Source organism: Lygodium microphyllum, unplaced genomic scaffold (assembly GCF_053477565.2).
Source record: "Lygodium microphyllum isolate KBCC unplaced genomic scaffold, Lygodium_microphyllum_v1.1.10 scaffold_32, whole genome shotgun sequence".
NCBI classification, from domain to species: Eukaryota; Viridiplantae; Streptophyta; class Polypodiopsida; order Schizaeales; family Lygodiaceae; genus Lygodium; species Lygodium microphyllum.
In genome coordinates, this window is record NW_028229515.1 from 3240469 (window position 1) to 3248665 (window position 8197).

Here is an 8197-nt window from a genome sequence, read left to right on the forward strand (position 1 = left end):
AAGTGGAATCCCAAGCTCCCAAATTAAACAATTGAAGGACCAACTAGCACAGTCACGGTCCATCCCTCCAAGTCCTAGTTTTCCCATGATTCCTTCTATATCTCAGTAGGAATTGGTAGTTCTCTAGAGACAGGCCACATTATGTCCGTTGTTTCAAGCTAAAGTGGAAAGATTGCAGTCCAGGATGGATTTATTATGGTCTACATTTGAGAAAGTTTAGGAGTATGTTCCTCCCGACCATTCCTTTTTTGTCCACTATTAGCTGCAGAAGTTGGCCTTCTATATTAAACTTTGAACGATGGATCTACCCCTTCCAAAGGATGGTTGGTGTGAAGCTAATCTTCTGATTTGATGACAGAAGTTGTCTGTATGGTCTTTGAAGATTATGTGACTTTGGATACCATGCTGCTGTCTTATATGTATCTACGAGGTGATCTGCTAATTCTAGATGATGTAGATCTAGCTTGGTATGTAGGGGATATGGTCTTACAAGCTGCCTTATATGTCAACCATTTGGAGTTAAGGATAGATGAAATGTTCTAGTGCTATTCTTCTAAAGTGGCTGCTTGCCCTGACACTTTATGGCATTCAATGATTGATTCTGTAGTGTGGAACCAATGATAGAATACAACCTCTACTCATGTGCAGAACACTAACCAACTGAGGGTGGAACTTTTAGCTTATCTTTCCAAGAACCATCCATTTGATTTATCCTTCTTTGATGCCTACCATCAATGATATGTTTTAGGTCCCTCTATTCCTAGCTTATTGTATTATCAACAAATGGCCCATCGCTATGATGCTTGTTTTTCCCTTTATCAATCCAACTCAACAGCCATCTTACCTCTCCTTTTCCAACCTCAGGGTTTTCCTCAAATTCCAATCATTACCTATTGTTCTTTCATTGAAGATCGAGTATTTTCCCCTTCTCCGCCTTATCCTTCCCCATCTATCCATATACCTTCTACTTTTCCTGCTTATCAATTAACACCTTTCCTAACTAATTCACCTAAATTTTTAGCCAATCCTTCTTTAGCTTATTCCTCATTTTATGATTTTGCCTATCCATCTCTTCATCCTCTTTTACTCATTTCTCTTCCATCTCCTTCCACTTCTATTTCTCAACCCCCTCAGTTGGTTAGTGGGTATGAAGGATTTGATCAACAGATTCCAAGAAGAAGAGGATGGAGCTCAACTGATTCTCTCACGGGACCACAAATTAATTGGCCATCAATTCCAGGGGACTGGACAACTGTTAGTCAAGCATACCAAAATTATCTCCATTTTTCCCAACAATATTCAAAATCTCTAGATTCTTCAGTGAGATTGATAGCCCATTTTGCTTGGTACCTAGCATATATACATAGGCATTCCCATAACGGTCAAAAGGCCATTCCCAAGCTTTGTATGAATGTCAATGTGAACATTAATTCCTAGCAATTGGATGTCCTATATTTTCATGCCCTTTATTTACCTAGCAGATACCTTGTTTTGCTAGAACGGATGTGTTGCCTTCAATTCTTTTAGAATCCTCCAAAATATTTTGTAGATGAGTCTTTATCCATGGATCACTTTCCTAATCATCAAGATTTCAAGAGGGATCATCTTCACTGATACCCCTGAATGTATCTTCTATGCTTCTTAATGATATATTTTTTGGAGGTGCCATTCAAATGGTTGTTTTGTGTTTGTGATGTATTAATTTGTATATAATGAGTTCGTGCTGGTTGAATAATTTGTTCGAGAGCTCTCTTTTCAACTATTGACACTGATGGTGATGGTGGATGGAAAACCTACAATGAAAAGCTGAGTCACCTCTTATATCCTTTACAAATTGGTCATGACTTTATATTGTTTACAAGATGTGTTAATGCATAACGATGCTTTCCTTTAGTAGTATTCTTTTTTACATACAGGTGATAAGTTGGGGTCGTGTTTGGATGATTATTCAAGATACTAAAGAAGATCAAATTGAGCTCTTTACCAAGCTTATATTCTTCTTTTCCTTAGGTCGCGAGGATGCTTCCGTTCTAAGTGTGGGGATATGTTGAGAGTGGAAAAAGACTGAAATTTTTACTGATTTTTGTTGTTTTTGAGGCCTGAATGGTTGATTTTTGATGGATATTGAGTGATGTTTGGTTGTTTTTAGAGTGTTTGAGTTTTGGATCATATTGATTATGTTTTAGAAGGTCATGAGGATTCTTAGTAGAAATATGAAGCTCTGTGATGTTCTGATAGGTTTTGTTGAGGTTTTGATTGGTTCTGATGTTTTATTTTTGTAACTTTAATCCTCTTTATTTATTTCACTTGATAGTCCTAGTATGACAAGCTAGAGGCCTCTTGCAAGGAAGGGAAGGTACCAATGGACCTTGTCAACCAAATCATCATTGACATGAAGAAGGATAAGAGGTTCAATCTCTTTCCTAGGTCACATATTGTAGACAACTATCCATGTGTTTGCCATTTGTGTTGCGTGTGGGGAGTCACTAAAAGCAACATATGTCATGGGTCAACACCAAACCTTTTGCTTTAGTGCAATTTTGCATAGTAATGTGTTTTTTGTTATAAAGAAGGGCATTGCATTGAAGTACCTATAGTGGCAAAGGCATGGATCCCTTAGCACTACAGTGTGAAGAGTAAGTTGGCATAGTTATTCATCACAATTATGTTACATACAGATTACAATATTAATTTATTGTGCTCATGCATTTGGGATTGCAATATTAATTTGATGTGCTCATGCATTCGGGATTGCTTGTGGTTACTATGCAGACTAGAAACATGTGGCTAAGGACATGGAAGATGGAAAGACTTTAGATAATGTGAAATATGGTGTGCCAAGGCAAGAAAAATCTATTGCGCCAGTCCCATGTTTGAGGAGTCCTATAGTATGGAGAAGGTAAGAGATATCCCACGGGACTTGAACTCAAGTTGAGGCTATTGAAACTAAGAATATGGAGGATGCATACCATGTGTGTAGCATACTAGGGTTGAGAAAGACTCTTCAATTGATAAAGCGGTGCTACATGTTTTTTGGATTGAGGGAGATTTAGATGCTATTGATACCAAAAGTGGGGAGGGGACTATAGACAGATCAAAGGGGGGCAAAGGAGGGTTAGCAGGAAGGCAAAAAATACTAAGAAGAGCATGATTCCTAACATTTGCAAAAAGCTAGTGCACAAGGCTATGGGGTCAGAGGTCTATGAAAATACTATTGAGGGAGCAAGTATGGTCATAAGGATAGCCAAGGATGTAGTTGATAGCCTACATAGTGATACTTGAGGAGTTGGCAAGGTAGAAGCTATCTCAAGATGGCTAATGCAATGGTAAAATATCTAGGTGATTGTGCCTTGTTATAGATCTTTTCTAAGATAAGGAAGAAGCACCCTCATAGTTGTTATAACAAGCCTTGTGCTTGTAAATTGTAACTAGTGTAGCAATGTTGTCCCTAATGTGATGCATATGGATTTTTTTGTCTCCTTCCATCACCTTTTATTTTAAAACCTAGATAATGTTCTCTACTTTCATTGTGCACTCTTCTTGATCATAGAATAGACATTTGGTTTGAGAATATAGCACCAAAATTATGCTCATTTCTATAATAGAGGGCTACTATCTAATACCAATATGGAACATTATTATAGCCACAATTGGCACTGTGCGGTTCTCACCCTTGCCACCCACAAGAATCATCACTAAGTGATGTCTGGCAAATCAGTGCAAATAAAGGCACCAAAATGTGCTAAACATGGAAACATCCTTTGCAAATTGGCACTTTGCTTTTGTACCCCTTTGTAAAAAATCAAATATGAAGCAATGTAAAATGTGTAGTCCAAAAGAGACACTCTATAAAATATTGTTAGGAAAAGGAAAGGTCAAACCCTTTTGTCTCATGCTAAAAATGAAAAGTCCTTAGACCTTAGTCCATGTATGCAAATTTGAATTTTATAATGCAAGAAAAGGAAAAGGGTAGTTGCAGCCGTGGGATTTGGGGAGGTGGGAGGTTGAGGTGGTTACACCCTCTCTCTTCCTTTATCCTCTCCTCTCATGGTTCATTTCTCCCTCTCTCATTTTGGCACAACTCTCATCTTTCTTGTTCTTGATTTTCTCTCTTGTGCTCCTTTGTCAAATCTAATGGAGAGTGAGGAAGAGGAAGAGGGTGAGGATGGAAGAATTGTCCAATTTCTTGTGTGCCTTCCTCTTGTGTGTTTTGAGGATATGGATTCTTGGTGAGGATGAGAGTTTTCTTGCAGGTTTTTGTAGCCAGCAAGTGTGCTTGCAGCCTCTACCTAGCTGGTTCGTGGTTTGATTTGTGCCGTGGCAAGGTGCTCTTCATTTGGTGCACTGGCCGAGAATCAAGAGGTGATTATGAAGCTTGCAAGAGAAAGAGTTTGTAGCTACAGTTTGGCCATGGGAAGCTATCTTTCTTGGCTACATTTTGAGAAAAGAAGGGTGCATTGTGGAAGGTTTCATGTTGGATTTTCAAGATTGGAGAATATGGGGATCAACGTTTGATTCCATTGTAAGCATATGGAGAACAAGAAGAGGGTGAAGTTCTTGGACTGTTGAGCCTCTGTTAGATCTGACATACATGCCTTATTCTTTTTCATCACATAGTCCTCACGCCCACTATTCTTCCCTTCTAGTACCTTCTTCCTCTATCTTGGCCATTCCCTTACCTTCCGCCAGCCTCATTGGTCCACCATATCCACTACTCCCTTCTATGCATCCATGTGCCTATTAGCTATCTTTTGACCCGTGCCCTAGATGTGCCACCGTGCTACTTTCTTGGTGGACTCTCGAGCTTCGTGCCTCCTTCATCAACTCATTGATAGCCCCGAGCAGCTGCGTTGCCGCAGCTTCAACGATCTCTGCTATGGTAAAAAAGGCTCCAAACTGTCGCTAATTCTACAAGCCCTCCTCCAATTGATTCACATAGTACTACCTACAATAGTGCCATCATATCGAATAGGACCAATGCTCCTACACCTCGTGTTCAAGCGGCAGTCCATGGCCAATCGTTGGCTATCTAATCTTGGCATCTTCGGCTATTATTTTGTGCTTCCAATTATTTGTGTCATCTCATCACCACAAGCAACTTTCTTATCTTCATGTAACTAAGAAACATTTTAAAAATCAACAAAAGAAACGTTAATTATTAACCTTTATAAAAAAATTCTCATGGGTGGTTTATATGCATATCTTTTGTTACCCTTAATGCAACCTTTTATTTTTACCAAAACCATTCTCCCTCTTGTTGTTTTCTTTTTCAATTTTAGTACAATTTATCTCTCCTTTCCTCTCCATGGGTGGAATACCTCATGGTCATATCTTTTGTGAGGGTATGCATTACAATTATATCTTTTTCGGGTTTTCCTTATGAGCTTTATGATGTGGTTGTTTTTCATTTCTATCCTAAGTGTGAAGTTGCTCTTGTATGCAAATTTATTGAAGAACCCTATCTTTCGGGTTTTGCTTGTGGTTTTATTTTATGTGCTTGTGACCTAGGCAATTATGTCCTAGCTGTGTGTTTTGTTTTTGTGTGCTATTTCCTTCTATGTCCCATGGCATTTTAGAGATCTAAGAAGAAAATGAAGATCAAAGATTGAAGATGAAGACAAAGACTTTTCCAAGAGCTGATCGTGGTTCTTCTTCAAATTTTTTCATGGGGATGCTTCACACTTAAGCGTTGTCGAAGGGTTTTTGAAAGCAAAGTCGCGACCACAAAGGACCTTGATTAATTTCAGGATAGAAGATCAATCATACAAATAAGCAAGATGAGAGGATTTGTGAGCAGCAAAAGCACTAATATTGTGCCAGAAAAATCTGCAGAATCCACTATTCAATCAGCTAAATATTTCGACAATCTCTGAAACTCTTGACCAATATATATCAATCCTCAACTCTTTCGCTGATAGATATCAGCCCTCAATAACTTTGGAAACCATAAAATCACAGCCTATGTCTCAATATGCTGACATACAATAGCAAACTCTGTCTCTTGCTGAGTGATCTCAACTATCTACTCATCTCTCATAGAAACTATAATCTTTGGATGCATAACAAGGAAAGAATCATGCACATAACTTAAACTCTCTCTAGTACTCTCTGCATATTCCATGTTTGAAGGTGGCTTTGTTGGCTAAAACTCCCTGGCATGAAGCAAAAACTGAAGAGTTGAAGTAAGCCTTATTCTTTACGTGCCACTCAGTGCATCCATATCCTGAGCTGCATCACCATAGCTGCTATGACATGCATTCAGGTGAGCTCTTGTGCTGAATCCCTACATTATATTTAGTTCACAGTCTTGAAAACCTTGGGTAGGTGTCCAAATAAGCCTGTGTGTCCATATTCCTCTGGAAGAGCATACTCGGGCAAGAAAATTCTGAGGGAGAGGGAAGCTGTATTGTGTATTCCCTTTGAAGCAAAACCATCAACAAAGGAAGGATTGGCACAAGCGGCGGTACTGAACTCCAAAGGAGAGCTGAATCCATCCTTATTGATGTGATTTAGCAACCTGTGAGCTTTAAATCGTTGTGTAGAGCAGAACTCGATTTGGAGTAAGCAGCTGGTAGTAGTTTTGCATCAAGCTTCTCGAGGTAGTTCTGGAAGAAGCGCAGAGAAGGATCCTGAAGATTCGAAGGATTGCTTTCGTAGAGTTGGATGAAAGGCTTGAGCTTGTATGACATTCTTCTTGTATTTCCATAGCTTGTCAGATACCTCATGCTCTTTAATTGCAACTTATAATTCTTCCATACTCCAGTGAAGTTCTGCAGCCTCCTCTTTCGATCAAACTACTGTTGCCACTGTGACCTCTGCGCGAGGGAGAAAACACCCTGTCAAAGGATGTAGAATTGCGGGTTTATCATGGCTGCGATGTGATGGGCTCCGTCTCAAACTAGAATGAGATCTTTCCCCCATAGAAAATTTCTCTCCTTCCAGAGCCTTCTGTTTTTCTTGCTTTTTCTTCCCCCAGCTAGACAACACGCCTCCTAGAAAAGCGTAAAAACTGGCCAAATAAGAAGCTCGCTGTGCATAATGAGCAAGTTTGATGCATAGTCAATGAAGCTTATCCCCATGATCAATCCAGTCCCATGTTGTCTTGGCTCTGGTTTCATGCCTCACGTCACCAAGGCTGAGCCATTTCAGCACATGACCATCCTTTTGAAATTCAAAGGCTCTCCCTCCCTGTCCTCAGAAAAGCAAAACGGCCAATAAAGCTCTCCTTTTTTCCCACAATAGCCTCAGAAAAGCATTTCTCAGAAAAGCCTGTCGGAAGTTCTCAAGAGTGACACGCCCATCCTTATTAGGTTCTAGCAGGGTATACTGGGCACGAAGATAAACCAACTCATCTTCTGTAAGAGTCCTGGACAAAGCCTTTAAAGCTGCTCGTTTCAAAGGTGACGATCGGAGATAAGCTTTCACCAACTTGTAGACCAATATATCCAAAGGAATCTTATTATCTCCACGAAGCCAGGGGTGCAAGGCATCTCATCAAAACTGGGATCAGCACGGATCACAGCCTGAAATATCCCCGACTCAGTGCGAGCCCAAAAAGGCCGACTTCCACAAAGAAGAATATAAGTAATAACTCCAATGCTCCAAACATCAGCCTCTGTGCTATATGATCGATGAAGAACTTCAGGTGCAACATAGTAGGCACTTCCCACGATGTCATTAAGTCTCTCCTTTGGCTTGACAAAATCCGACAGACCGAAATCAATAGCCTTCATTGGTGCAGCTTCATCCTTCATTGTGAAAAGAAAATTCTCTGGCTTCAGATCCCGATGAACAACACCTTGCAAGTGGCAGAAGGATACTATGTTCAAAATTTGAACCACAATAACTTTTGCATCCTCCTCAGAGTATCTTCCGCCCCGTGAGAGAATGCGATTCAACAGCTCTCCTCCCTCGCAAAGTTCCATCAACATTTCTTGAAATAGGTGTAGCCCATGAGATTGCATCTCGAGTTACCAGTCTACCAAAATTCCTTATTCTTCTCCGTCTTCAGCATAGAATGAAAGAGCAAACATAACAACTAAGTATGTACAAAGTATCAAATCACACACACGACTTTTGGGTGGTTTACACACCTCGAATGCGCAGCAATACGACATCCACCCCCTCTAATCCTGCGCATCCTCCGGATGGGCCAACTACCCATGATCATTATCATCAAGATCCACAAACAGATCAA

General features: G+C 40.0%; 1 pseudogene; it reads right to left on the reverse strand.

Annotated features, from left to right (window-relative positions):
* Window positions 1-7194: 7194 nt before the first annotated feature.
* Window positions 7195-7931, reverse strand: LOC148009232 (CDPK-related kinase 3 pseudogene; annotated as a pseudogene).
* Window positions 7932-8197: the final 266 nt, after the last annotated feature.